The sequence below is a fragment of the Sceloporus undulatus genome, chromosome 4 (genome assembly GCF_019175285.1).
Source record: "Sceloporus undulatus isolate JIND9_A2432 ecotype Alabama chromosome 4, SceUnd_v1.1, whole genome shotgun sequence".
In the NCBI taxonomy this organism is placed as follows: domain Eukaryota; kingdom Metazoa; phylum Chordata; class Lepidosauria; order Squamata; family Phrynosomatidae; genus Sceloporus; species Sceloporus undulatus.
Window position 1 is genome coordinate 27,786,613 of NC_056525.1, and position 15,346 is coordinate 27,801,958.

The following is a 15,346-nucleotide window of genomic DNA, read 5'->3' on the forward strand; positions in this document are numbered from 1 at the left end:
GAGGTCTAGGGCCCTGCTTAGTTGAACAGAGAGCAGGACTGTCCTACCACATTTTGAAGTAAGTGGCATAATCCATATTCACATCTGACCTTTTTGCACTGGAAGGAACTGGGAAGCTTCAATTTCCTCCTCCCCAAATCCCTCCGGAAGCAAGTGCTGACTACCAATCAGGGTATTTTAACCCTGAATGGCCTCTCAGAGAAAGTGGGTTAAATTGAAGGTGCCTTTCCTGTCAATCAAATTTACTTCCGCAATCGTCATAGGTGACAATCCTGCACTCATTGGCCCATCAGAAGTGTCCTTCCCCCTCCTTTTTTTTAAAGGCACCTGTATGTGCAGATTCTGTCAAATTAAAACCTCGTGTGTGTGTGTGTGTGTGTGTGTGTGTGTGTGTGTGTGTGTTGTGGGTATTTGGGTCAGTGCAGGTTATGATCTCCCCTTGGCCCCGTTTTCAACCCCAAAATGCAAGCTAATGTCATCTCTGCATACTGTATCCCCCCTCCTTGCCACCCCAGAATGCCTCATACACATGTAATAATAATAATAATAATAAATCCCTAACTTCAGAATGCCAGAAAAGGATGCGATGCCATGCATTCTTTTTTGCTTTCCCCAGGCTACCCCTGAATTCCTTAGAGACAGTAGCAAAAGCTGTATCAATTTGCCAAATTGGAAAGAGAAACATTGTAATATTCGCATTGTAGCATTCATTCGCAAAGGAAAAAAAGTTTTTTGCAAAGTGCTCTTTGCAGTATTTCCTTTGCTGGAAATGAAAGGGAAAGTCAACAAGCAGCTAGCCACGTTCTATCTAATATATATCTACTACCTGAAGCAAAAATCATGCGCATAGACTGCCAAAAATATTTTTAAAAAATAATAAAGGGGGGGAAGGTGCCTGGTGCGAGCTCCGTTCGTGCCCTCCCTCTGACCTGCCCTGAACTGACCCTTCGTCCTGCTTAGTTTCTCTTCAGAGGAGGTTTGCCATTGCCTTCCACTGAGGCTGAGAGAGAGTGACCTGTCAGTTCCAACTAAAGTAGACCCACTGAATCAGTTGGAAATAAAAGGGAAATGTAGCACAGGCATTCTGATTGTAGCATCTGCATTTAACACAAATAATAATAATAACAACAATAATAATACAGCCTCTTATAAGGTGCTGTTCCAGGAGCAAGAGGAAATGAAAGTAGCACAAGCACACACACATTCTGTCACCCAAAAATCATGCGCATAGACTGTCAAAAATAAAAAATAAAGAGCAAGAGAGGCTCCTTCCTCAGCCTGATTTCCCTACATCCCTCCTCCGGTTTGGCCCCGCAGCCCAATTTCCCTTGGCAATCCTCTTCTTCCTCCTTCCGACCCTCTCCTCCCTCTGACCTGCCCTGAATTGACCCTTCCTCCTGCCTCTTCCTTCTCCTCCTCTCCTGCTCCGTTATAGAATGCCCTCCATGGCCCCCTTCTTCTCCTCCCCTGGCTCCTTCATCCTCATCCTCATCCTCTTCCTCCTCCGTCGCTTTCTCCAGTTTCCCCCCTCTGCCGTCCCTCTGACAGCCCTTTGCAGCCCCTGTCAGTCACCATGATTCCCCCTTTTTGCCTCCTGTCACCCTGCCTCCTGTCAGATTTCCCTTTTTTCCATCCTTCCTTCAGCTCTTTCCTCCTCCTCCTCCACTGCCCTGATGAGGGGAGGGAATGCTCTGCCCTCTGCCCTCCCTCTGACCTAAATCCCTCCCATGAACTCTAACTCATGGGGTAGCAGATATGTTGGGTGGCCTAGGAGGATGCCCACCATGGCATGCAAATGAAAGGTGTGGGCAGTCCAGACAATGTCTGGACTGCCCACACCAAAACTGTGGTTTGGCCCATTCTTTGTCCTAACAAAATGATGTCAGAACCATCTGTAGTGTAATCTTCTTGTTTTCTATCTTCCATGTTACCAAGTCTTGCCATGTGGGGTTGTCAGTGAGCCACTTCATCTCATGATATATCCAAAATATGACAGCTCCAGTTTAGTCATTTTCACTTCTAGTGAGAGCTCAAGCTTAATGTGCTCTAAGGTCCAAAACACACTGCAGAAATAATCCAGTTTGAGACCACTTTAAATACCCTGGCTCAGTGCTAGGGAATCCTGGGAATTGTAGTTTATTGTAGCACCAGAGCTCTCTGACAGAGAAGGCTAAATGTCTTTCAAAACTAGTTTCCAGAATACTCTAGCATTACACTAGTTAAAGTAGTCTCAAATGGGATTATTTCTGCAGTATGTTTTGGTTCAAAGACTAATTCGTTTCTCTTTTTTAAGCAGTCCTTGTATCCATGGAGCTGTTTGCCCGCAGCACATTTGAAATACATATATTTTCTTCCTCTCAGCTTTCTTCACTATCCACACTCTTATAATGAAATGAAAATACTGTGGCTGATTCTGGAGAGCTACCTGGTTTTTAAGACCTGCTGAGGCATGGGAAAGGATATCAGGAGCTGCAATTGGTAAAGGATTTGGAAATCTCAAGCATTCATGTGGAAGAGCATGAACAGTTCTTTTTGCCCAAGCCACAGTACCTGCTGCAGCCATATGCAGAATATATCTCACACTTCATAAAAGTCAATGGGAAAGTTACCCTCATGGCATATCATTGCTCCATTCCAATAAAATTTGTTAAAAGGGCTTTGGGCTGACTTATTTAAAGAGCAATTTAGAAAATACTTGGAGCTGGTTTGAAATAGCTCAATATCCAAGGAGGGCATCAAACATTTTTTTTAAAGAAAAGTCTCTTTAGTTCTTCTCGTGTTGCTTCGTAACTAAAATTTGAATTTCAAAGGCCCTTAACAGCAGAGGCTTTTTTCTTTACCTCTTATTGCAAAATATCTCAAATGAAAAGCTTATGCTTTTCATCACTGATGCTGCTGACAGGAGTGCCATCTTTATAGACATAACACCTTTCAGGCCTTCAGAAGCACCCTGCTGCCACCCACATCAAACTGCATATGAAACCCAGTTAAGACCTGTCAGCATAAATGATCAGCTGGAGTTTCAAAGTGCTAAGCAAATAGCAGATAGGAAATAGAGTGAAGAGCTGGGATTTTATTTTTAAAAAAAATAGAATAAAGAGGGAGAAAGATTAAATGCATAAAGACAAAAGAGTGCTGTAGCACCCACATTTGCCAAATATCTCCAAACATCTTATTAGGTTTTTAGCAACATGTAATAAAGACATTTCCATCTCCTCTCTCCTTAACTTCATTTCCCCCCACGGTATACACATTCAGAACTTGGGTGAATTACTGTTTTGGACTACGGCTTCCAGAGCCCCACAGTCAACATAGGAGTTGTAATCTTTTTTTAAAGTCATTTTTCCAAGCTCTCTTTCAACCTGCCCTTCAACATGCACGTTTTTGTTGTTGTTGTTGTTGTTGTTGTTGTTGTTATTTCTTTTCATTTGTAACTTATGGTGACCCTACAATAAGTTTATCACAGAGGCTACATCTACAATCCAGAATTAATGGCTTTGACAACTGCCATGGCTCAGTGCTAGGGAATTCTGGAAACTCTCATTTGTTGTGGCACTAGAGCTCCTTGACAGAGAAGGTGAAAATGTCTGACAGAACTTCAGTTCCCAGAATTCCATAGCACTGAGCCATAGCAGTTAAAGTGCAGTCAGCCTTGATTTTTTCGGTAGTGCAGACACAGCCCCAGTCCAACCTCAGGCCACTATACTATCCTGTTTCAGTTACTGTATGTGCTACTGACATGCAAAGTCTTTTCTCCTCTATCTTAAAGTTAAATGTCATTGTCTTACAACAAGGGACAGCCTGTGACTGAAAGCCAAAGGACTCTGTAATAACCAAAAATAGTTAGAGTTGGGTAATTAGTACTCATAAACAGCATCTGATATGAATGGTGGATAATTTGATACGATTAAAAGCAAATTAGCCAAGCACAACAAGAGAATAATGAAGTCTGTGGGAAGGATGCACACAGAATTCATGAACTGCTGCTATGGATGAGTTCCTTAGGGGCTGAATGGTGATTTTCATTATTTGGTGGTCACATGTTTTGCACAGGTATGTAAACTAGGACAACATATAACAAGCATGTATCTCTATGATCAAGTGTTTTGAAGACATTCCACAGACCTCGCTATCACATAGGTATTTTACTGAAAGATTTGTTTTATCGGTGGCCTTTGTTCCTTTTGTATATTGTTGTTATTGTTGTTGTTATGTGCCTTCAATTCATTTACAACTTATGGTGGCCCTATGGCAAACCAGTCATGGGGTCTTATGCAGCTGAGAGTATATGACTCACCCAAGGCCGTCCAGTGTGTTTCCATGGCTGAGCAGGGAATCGAACTCTGGTTTTGAGTTGCAGTCCAATGCTCAAACCACTACACCATGCTGGCTCTCTTGTATGTTTATACTGGATGCATAATGGCATCTTATATTGGAAATTTAGATTGTTTAAGCTGCCTTGGGTCACCTAGAAAGAAAATCAATTCGTTTGAGACATGGTGCTGGAGAAGAGTGCTGAGGATAGCATGAACAGCCATAAAGACAAACAAATGGGTCCCAGAACAGATAAAGTTTTAACTCTCCCTGGAGGCTGAGGTGCGGTACTGAGCACCAAAAAGAGGTGTCGGGGAGGCACCTCTCCTTGCTCCGCAGCAGCGCCATAGCAACTAAATTGCATGGCGCTGCTGCACAGCAAGAAAGGAGCACGCGAAAGCGGCTCCTTTTTTGGGTGCACTTGCACTGTGCCAAAGCGGTGCAGCCCCATTTGGATGATGTGCTGCTGGCATGTCATTGCTGTGCACACCATTTGGATGGTACCGCGCAGCTGCGGCGTGCCCATGACATGCTAGGGTTGTAGAGGGTGTGTTCACACCCTGCCATGAGCAACCCTAGCATGTCATGGGCGCGCTGCAAAAGGCCCATCTGTACCGGGCCTGAGATAACTAAACTGAGGCTGTCGTACTTTGACTATATCATGAGAATATAAGACTTCCCAGAAAAGACAACAAAGCTAGGCAAGGGGGGGGGGGTAGAAAGAGAGGAAGCTGCATACTAGATGGATAGGCTCAATTAATGAGACCATGGCCCTGAGCCTTCAGGACTTGAGCAGAGTGATTGAGTACAAGGGGGCTTGGAGATGTCTCATACACAAGGTCACCAAGTGTCAAAATTGGCCCAAAGGCAACTAACAACAACAACAAAGCCACCTTGATTCATGCATAGATATTCATTAAGGGTAGATCTCTTCTGTGGATCAGGGAATTACACGGCTGTCCTTTCCCCTCCTCAGGTGATGATGCACTGAATTTTAGTGGTGTGGTTTCAAAAAAGCGATGTTGCATGTAGGAAGAACATATTTTGAATTGAAGCAGAGTCATGCTTCCAAGAGAATTTTAGAAGGGCAATTCTGCTTTAAAATAAAACACATAATACCTTGTACCTTATTTTTAAAGGGAATTTTAGTTTTGGGAGCTAATACTGCCCTACTGAAATTTTCAGCAAGGCAACAAATTTCGTGTTTGGTGCAGCTCCTGCATGAAACACTCAAGGGGATAGAGTTTGGGGACAGCAAGATGTTTCAAGATGTCAATAGTGGCAAAGGCTAAAATCTCTCTATTGAATTTTTCAAAATTACGGGCTAATATCTAACAGAAGGATATCAGAAGCCAGCCTTGAGCAATTCCAGGTTTGTGGAGAATCACACCATGGGGTTTCAACAGCCTGTCCCAACAAGGCAGACATTTGAGTCCATGACCATATATGGTGAAACTCTCCCCTGTTTCTGAGCTTTTTATCTTCATGTTACAGCCACATGCATACAAGATGCAGACACGCACAAAAGAATTCCACAGTGACCAAGGAGAGGGATAATGACAAAGTCACATTTCTTACAATACTGCCAGGAGATAATTTTCTTCCACTGTGTTTCAGGAAATAACTGCAAGAAAAGGGCATTTGCAAGGTTTCCATGGCAGCTGATTCCCCGTCTCAGAACAGGGAGCTATGTCTGAAGATAATTAAAGCAAGAAAAATTGAGAACACAGAATACCTCTCTTTAAAATTTAACATAGTTCAGATCCCAGAATGTACCTGCCTCCCCCACTCCCATTTTTGGACTTTGCTTCAGACTTCAGCAGTGATAGACCATTTTTTGTCCATACTTTTTTCATCCGGGGATACATTCACAATTTCTGTTAGCTATGTTTGGAAGATCAGGAAAAAGGCCATACTTCAGTGCTGGTAGACCACCAGGTTTTTTTTTCATTCACAAGGTCCTAGAATGTCCATTTGTTAAAAGAGGATCAAATAGTAGTTAATGGGGGGGGTGTTAATAAACTGGACAGCTGATTCCAATCAAAGCAGAAAACACTAAAACCTTGTCTAGGTGGACAAGGATTGTGACCCATTATTAAAGCAGCTTCTGTATCTTCATATGGATTAACTACCATAAACATAATCCCATTTAGGGAGAAAGGTGGAATATAAGTGCAATAAATAAAATAATAATAAACATAGTCTTGGCTCATTTCTAAGCATACATGCAGAATCAAGATGACAAAGGCATAGAGAAAGAGTAGATTTGCCTCCTGCTGTGCATGATGTGGCATCGCACCAGATTGAGCACGTGTGGTTACCATCAAGATCAGTCTGGAGCCAATATGGGGTATAATACTCTGGACTGGCCCCAGATTTAAGTAGCTGGTGTAGACATGCCCATAGAGTGTATTAAAATAGTCCAGATGGAATGTAATGAAGACATGTGCCACCACAGCCAGACCTGATTTCTCAAGGAAGATGTGTGCTAATTTTAACTGTGGAAATGCACATCAGGCTACTGCTGAGAATTGGGCATCCAGTCTCAGATCTGAGTCCAAAAGCACATCTAAACTAAGAACCTGAGATTCCAGGGGGAATGTATTCCCATCCAACATGGGCAGAGTCCCTATTTCCCTGATCCACCTTCATCTAACCAGGAGCACCTGATTAAGTTTCAATTTGTTCACCCTTATTCAGTCCATTACTGAAAGCAGACACTGGTTTTGGAAAGAAACAACTTCTTTGGAATCAGATGGAAATGAGAGATAGAGCACAGTGTGCGTAAGCTCGAGCCCCATTAGAAGTAATGGGGCTTGTGCCTGCCGCACAGCGCTGCACGCACACCACAATACATGCCCCATTACTTCTTCTGGGGTTTGCAAGGCTTTTTTCCAGCGCGGCTTCTATGATGCGCCCACGTATGACGCACCCACGTATGACGCGGGCGCACTACTATATTACCAAATTCAAATCTGTGATCAGATACTGAGTTTAGACAAAAAGAATAGCCCTGGGTATATCTTAGAACTATTGGTGGAGGGGGCAATGTATGAGGGAGTAGTCCATGAGGCCCATGTCCTGAAACCCTCCAATCACTGGATTATGGATTTTGGAAATGGGAAGACTTTGCATATAGTATTGTACACACTTCTTTGTAGCAGGAAACCTGTGTGAGATTCCCAGTGGCACAAAAGCTTGCATGTATAAACATCTTCTTTGCTACACCCTGTGATTAATGTATTCATCTGAGAGCAAGAAGGTGGCATGTGACATGGGTAGCAGGGCCAGGAGAGCTAATGAGTGTGCAAGGCCATAGTGATAGGCCTTTTGCCTGTAGCCAGACAAGCATCTGCAAGTGGATGCAAATTACTGGGATGCATGGCAACAAGGGAGCTCCTAGCAATCATGGGCTTTGAATGGATCTCCATTTTGCTACAGCCCAGAATTCTTACCAAGGGAAACTTCACCCACTCTATGGTATGCTAAATTATTAACTAATTGTTTATTAAACAAACAGTGTTCATTCCATGTGCAATTTGCTTTGCATGATTTAAGACCATTTGTCTGTTCAGCTTACATCTAGCAGTCAACAGAGATTAGAGCTGAAAGGGAAAGCACCTAGCACAAGGCAGCAGCAACGAATTACGAGATGGGGGAAGTCACTGAAGCTTTTAAATTCATTCATCACTTATTAAAGCATTCCATATAGACAATCTGCAAGTAAATGTTAGAGTCTCCCCACAGTGGGTTTCAGCAACACAAAGACACACTGGCTGAAATCCTGCATCACTCTTGTGTAGTGTAAATGTATACTCATGTAGTTTCACCTTGGTAGTTCTGCTGAATACTGACAGTGTGCAACTGATATCTGCTAGTCTGCCTACTTATTGCCCCAATCTGCAATGGGGAATGTGCACTAACTATTTCTGCAATCCCGGTGAATATGGAGGTACATTAAAGGCTGTGGCAAATAGTTACACACCATGCAAAAATGCACAATTGCATGGCTGGAATTCTGTTGGTTAGTCCCAACTACAATAGACTCATTGAATCAATGAGTCAACATGTAGGTAAATCCAATTAATTTAATAGCCCTACTCTGGGTGAAACAAACAATAGGATTTCATCCCATGTAAAATAGTTACACTTTTGGGATGCCACTAATGCATTTTGACAAACTGAATATGAACATTGCACAATGGCCAAATAAGTCCAGCCACATGCATAAAATAACAGGGTTCTATCCCATAATTGTCAGCTTACATAAATGAAATGGTGAATTTCACCCTGCCCTGCAAAAGCAGTTCATCACATCCTGTGACCCTACAGGCTGAGGAAAACGTACTTTCTACACAAAGAATTCACTGGAATTCTATATAAAGGATTCATTGGAAAAGGTGAGAATGCTCATGGAAGTAGAAGTCAGTAGAAAAGAAGGAGACCACATTACAGATGAATAGACTTAATCAAGGAAGCCACAGCTACGATCTTGCAAGACCTGATCAGGGCTGTTGATGACCGGGGTCTTGGAAGTCTCAATCATAGGGTGGCCAAATAAGTCAAAGTCAGTTTGATGGCACATAACAACAAAAGTCCAGTCCCCCACCCAATCCCCATGTGTGCCTCTAAAGAATGGCTCAGTTCAGACTTGGTTTATTACACCAACAGAAACAAAAACAAAAACAATACAGAGTGGGTCTATCATATTCATAATGATTGTATGAAATAAGAGACTCTTTGAGTAGCTCCTCCATTTGTCTCTTTTATTCAATTTGCTTACAAATACCTTGTGGTTGTGATGGAGAAAGAAAAGCTTGAAGATACATAGATATTTCATAAAAGGCTACTAGGGGGAGGGGGGGACCCTGGAATGTATGTGATGAATGTGCAAGCGTGGGTGAAGCAGGACTTCAGTGTAAACATTTCCTACCATCCTGCTGCTATGGCTATTATTCCCTGCTGACCACCTTGTAATTTCTTTCCCTTCTTTCAGTGATTCTCATCCATGGAAACTTATATTTCAGAGATAGGGTAAATGTTGTAAAATAAATAAATACAGTACATGTATATTTATATAACGTGCAGGATTTATGTATGGCATAACATTCTGGTATGGATTTTTCACCACAATAGATCCACTGATCTTGCCTAGCCCCTTCCTTCTTCAGGGTTCATGTTTTAGAATGTCACTTGGTTTAGAAATGACAACCTCATGTCTCACCCAATAAACTTAATCCTATTTTGTCCACCTCATGTTTTTTCCTACAGATGTACTCTTGTTACAGCTAATTGTTAGTGGCAGATGCTGTATGCTACTGAATGCAAGTCATTAAAAGACACAACAAAAATGCAATCATTCTGGATTACTATTGGCATGCTGTTTGTTACTGACAGATGCATATGCATATGTTCCCAGCCTACAGTTCCACCCAGTGTTTCCAAAACCTAAGTAGAAAAAATCCATACCACCTGAGCCAAATTGAGATACATATTTTATAATCCAATAAGCTTTAGGATGTCATTTTGTTAGGTGAGATTGCAAATTGCATTTGTATAGCAAGGGTCATTGTTTGCAAAGGTGCAGAGGCCAATCACATTTTTAAAAGGGTAGTTAGAGGCTGATTAAGGATAAAATTGAAATCAGAAACGAGCAGGAAATGGCTTAGATTCTCAGATTCGATTTATTTACTTACTCTTATTACTTACTCTTATTTTGTATAAATGTGTATGATGCTTTGTAAATATATGTCATAAATACAGGATGCTGTAGAATCATAGAATCATACAGTTGGAAGGGATCTAATGGGCAATCAAATCCAACCCCTACTCAGTGAAGGATCTACAGCTAAAGCATCCCCAGCAGGTAGCTGTCCAGTCTGTTTTTGAAGATGTCTAGAGAAGGAGACTCCACCAACTCTCTAGGTAATTGGTTCCATTGCCAAACTGTTCTTACTGCTCTGAAACTGCTCCAGTGTGTCTATATCCTTCTTAAAATGGGACACCTAGAACTGGATGCAGTACTGCAGGCGAGGGCTCACCAGTGTATAATAGAGTAGAACAATTACTTTCTTTAAATTCGAAACTATGTTTTGATTAATGCAGGCTAAAGTAATATTCACCTTCTTTGCTGAAGCCTCACACTCTTGGCTTGTGTTCGACAATCAACAATTATCCCAAGGTCCTTTTCACATATAGTACTGCTGAGCCATGTATCCCTCGTTCTATACCTGTGCATTTGGCTTTTGTGGCCTAAGTGTAGAATTTTGCATTTCATTTTATTAATTACCGCCCAATTTTCTTAGTTGTCTAGGTCCTTTTAAATCTGTTCCTTTCTTCCACTATGTTAGTCACCCACTCCGGTTTTGTGTCATTTGCAGTCTTAATAAGGATTCACCCCATCATCTAAGTCATTTATAAAAATGTTGAAGACTAATAGCCCTAGGACAGAACCCTGAGACACTCCACTTGAGACCTCCTTCTGGTGCAGCTGTTGATGACAGCTCTTTGAGCATGGTTTTCTAACAAATTATGGGTTCATCTGACAGTGTTCCCATCTATTCCACATTTAATCAGTTTGCTAATCAAAATATTATAGGAGCTTTGCTGAAATCCATATAAATGACATCCACAGCATTATGCTATAAACATACCTACATATATATGATACCAGATGATTTCAAAACAAACATTACTTATGACAAGTTTGTTCTAAATCCCAGGGGCTGCATAATTATCTAAATGTCTTAGCAAAATGAAACTGGGAAGCTGAACATTTTTGCTGATGCATTTAAATAGTTCTGTTTATTAACTATTCTAATAAACACACATATGACATTATATATGTATGCAAGACATGCTGCTAAACTAAAGTCTTACAGTCTACACATAAAAATAGCAAAGGAAGGGAAGAGGAGAGGAAATGGATATGCAGTGGGTGGGTGGCGTAGAGAGAAAAATATGCATTATTCCAGTAGTTTCATGTGCATAGGCTTTTTTACTTGTTCAGTTATGTTAGTGCTTTTCTTATAATTTGAATCCATTTGTTCTTGTTCTTGTCTCTGGAGCAGCAGAAAGCAAGTTCCCTTCATAGTATTTTTAGAGATATTTCTTCAGGTATGCCATTGACTTATCAACCCTTATGCATTTAAAAAAAAATAAATGAAATGTAGTGAACTATCCAACATGTAATGCAACAAAGCACCTTTTTTTGTAATACTGTAATAAGTTATGACAATAAGTTCTGTTACAAATAGTGGGAACTAAATATCTTTTAAAAAGTAACTTGCAGTCTAAGCTTTTGCCTACAACTCCTTTCATCCCTCACCTTTAGCTATGCTGGATTGAGCTGATGGTGGTTTTAGTCCAACAACACCTGAGTGGGTACACGTTCTTTACCCACAGTTGTGTTCTTCAAGTCATTTCCACCATAGAGAACCTGAATGAGATTTCAAATACACAGGTCAAAACGGGAAAATCCAGATCGCTCAACAGTGCACTGCAAACAGCTGATGACCCAGAAATTTGAGGATAAAATTGCTCAGATCCACTCTGACTTTGATACTATAACTGATACAGATCCACTAGATATAACTCTGCTCTCCTGCTTGTATGGTGACAATAGATACTTTTCAGTTTGTGCAACCTGAGAATTTAGAAAGGATTTTTAGAGATATAATAGTCACAAGATGTGTCCTAGATCCTTGCCCTTCCTTGCTGCTGTTGTTGTTGTTGTTGCTGCTGCTGCTGTTGTTATTGTGTGCCTTCAGTATATTTGCAACTTATGGCAACCCTAAGGTGAACCTATCATGGGGTTTTCTTGGCAAGATTTGGTCAGAGGGGGCTTGCTTTTGCCTTCTTCTGAGGCTGAAAGAATACAACTTGCCAAGGTGGGTTTCTGAAGTTCACTGGGTTTGAACCCTGGTCTCCAGAGTCCTAGTTCAATGCTCAAACCACTACACCTTTGGCTCCCTTCCTTCCTGGCTTATTGGAGCTCTTCTTGGCTTATTCCTGGTTTATTTAAAAAAAAACAAGCTAAAGGGGGCTAGCTGAATGGATAGAGGGAATGGTTAATGCCTTACTAAAACAAGGCAGAGTTCCAGCTTGTCTTAGGGAGGATGTTATAAAATAATTACTGAAAAAAGCACTACCTGAATCCCATCATTCTGGATAATTTTTAGACAGTCGCTAACATTCCACTGTTAGAGAAGGTTCTGAGTGTGTGGTGCCTTTGCAGCTTCAGGGATTTCTGAATGAGATATGTTATATATATTCATTTCAGTATGGTCTTAGCTTTGATTATAGAACAAAGGCAGCCTAAGTTGCCTTAATGGATGAGCTACACTGGGGCTCTGCTGTTAGTTCTGCTGGGCCTCTTGAAAGATTCAATACCATCAACCATGGTATCCCTCTGGGCGGCTTTGCTGGGATGGGACTTGGAGGCACCGTTTTACATCGGCTTCATTCCTTTCTGGAGGGGAGAACCCAAACGATGGTGCTGGGGGACTCCTGTTCAGCACCTTAGCTGTTGGTCTGTGAGGTCCGTCAGGGTTTGGCTTTGTCCCCCATGCTATTAACATATATATTTAAAATTCTGGGAAAGGTTTCTGGAGTTTTCGGATTCAATGTCATCAGTATGCAGATGACACTCAATTCTATTTACTCCTTTCCATCACAAAACAAGAAAGATATTTTTGGTCCTAAAATGGTGCTTGTCAACAGGCACGGACTGGATGAGGATGAACAAACTGAAATTTAATCCAGACAAGATGGAGGTGCACCTGGTCAGCCAAAAGGCAGATCAGAGAATAGAAAATCAGCCTGTGCTGGATGGGTTTACACTTCCAATGAAAACTCAGGTTTGCAGCTTGGGTGTGCTCCTGCTCAGGTTTCAGTGGTGGTCAGCAGTGCATTTGCATAGTTAAAGCTTGTGCACCAGCTACACCCTTTCCTTGAGATATCAGATCTGGCCATGGTGACACATGCCTTAGTTATATCACAGTTGTATTACTGTAATGTGCTGCCTTTGAAGAGTGTTCAGAAATTTCATCTGGTCCAAACAGCCACAGTCAGATAGCTAACTGTGGCTGAGTACAAGTATCACACAACTCCCTTATTGCAACAGCTCCACTGGCTGCTGATCCATTTCTGGCAGAATTCAAAGTGCTAGTTATAACCTTTAAAGAATATGGCTCAGGTCCAGGTTATTTGAAGGACCATATTCTCCATTACAAATTCCCATAACTTTAATTGATCTGGTACATCTGGGGAGAACACAAGAGAGGACCTTCTCAGTGACTGCCCCCAGGCTCTGGAACCCTCTTCCCAAAGATGTTAGACTGGCACCCTCCCTGTATTTTTTTTTTCAAACAAATAAAGACATTTCTATTCTGACAGGCATTTGATGAGTGACGCTATTAGGTCTGTCCTACACAATGTGCTGCATATTGCTAATTGTTGTGCTGGTATGTTTTAATGATGCATGTTTTATTCTAGTTTTAATTTTTTATTGTTTATTCTTGTTTTAACTTTTCTATCTTGTGAATTTTTAACAATGTCTTTTTTTATTGTTGTAAGCCACTTTGAGCCCCAATCTGTCAAAAAAGGCAAGATAGAAATAAATATAGCAGCAACAACTACCTTTCAGGGGGTTTTCTTGGCAAGATTTGTTCAGAGAACGTTTGGCATCGCCTTCTTCTGGGGCTGAAAGAATGTGATTTGTCCAAGGTCACTGAATGGGTTTTCATGGTCAAGGAGGAATTTGAACCCAGGTCTCCCAGAGTCTTAAACCACTACTGCATACTGGCTTACCACACAGTAGGGCATAACAACTAGGAAGTTGTATCAAAGGCTTTACAGAAAATGGGAAGGAAAATTGGCAAGGAATTTGGAGGAAGAAAAAAAGTGGCAGCTGATATTCTGGGAGTCAATTCTATCTGTCAAATGTTAAAAAATTGCTTGGTGTTGAAGTAATGGCTAAAAAATGTGACAAACAGTTGCAGTTCAAGTTTCCTATTCTAGTCATTGGAGTTGTCAGTATTTTGAGAATGTTTTGACTATAGTGAAATTCCTTTATCATGATTCTTTTCTTGCAAAGCTTAGAAGATTAGGCTGAGTATGACCAAATTTTCCAGATGTCAGTACAACTTTACATACTTGGCAAAGGCCTACCTGCCCCAAGCTGGTTAGTGGGCTCTGAGGATGATTGTAAATTTATTCTCTTCAGCATACAAAGAAAAATTATGACAGAGTATACATGGCCATCTATTCACTCATTGTTGATGCCATAGTTAGCTGGTCCATGAATGGATGGCAGTTTTTGTTTTAGTTCATTTTTTATTACAATATTTTTTTTAAAAAAACCCTAACACCTTAATATACATGGGGGGGAGCAGGTGAGATGGGAAAATGTGGCAATTTTTTTAAAAAACGGATAGATTTGTCCATCTAAGTCATAGACTCCATATCTAACACCAGTATGACATATATGTACAGCTAGGGTTGCCATAAGCCAGGACCTCCAAACCGGGACAAATGTAGGACAAATGTAGAACAACATTTTCAAATGGAGGACACAGTTTTAATAAATGGAGGACACGTGAAAAAATTGATGACTTTTAAAAAATGTTAATATAAATGCATGTTTCTTAGGCATGATCAAAATGGAGGACATTTTGAAATCTGACAGAAGAGGACATGTCCTGGAAAAGGAGAAGGATGTCTGGTCCCCTTGTCTCTGGTCCAAAATACACTGCAGAAATAAAACATAGCTGGACTGAAATGCCCAGAGTTCCTCAGCAAAGCTGCAGCCACACTGAGGAAATAATCCAGTTCAAGAATGACTTAACTGTCCTGGGTTAGTACTGGGGAATGCTGGGAATTGTAGTACACTGTGGCCCCAGAGCTATCTCTGACAGGGAGTCCCATAACCCTCCAAACGTAGTTGAACTGCAGTGCCCAGAATGCCTCACCAGGTGCATCCACACTGAGGAAATGGTCCAGTTTGAGACTGCTCAGTGCTGGGGAATCCTGG

At 41.3% G+C, this 15,346-nt stretch overlaps 1 protein-coding gene across 1 annotated transcript in view; it reads left to right on the forward strand.

The window, feature by feature from the left end:
- Positions 1-15,346, forward strand: part of KCNB1 (potassium voltage-gated channel subfamily B member 1) — a 280,075-nt gene that overhangs the window by 80,517 nt on the left and 184,212 nt on the right. The window lies entirely within an intron of this gene.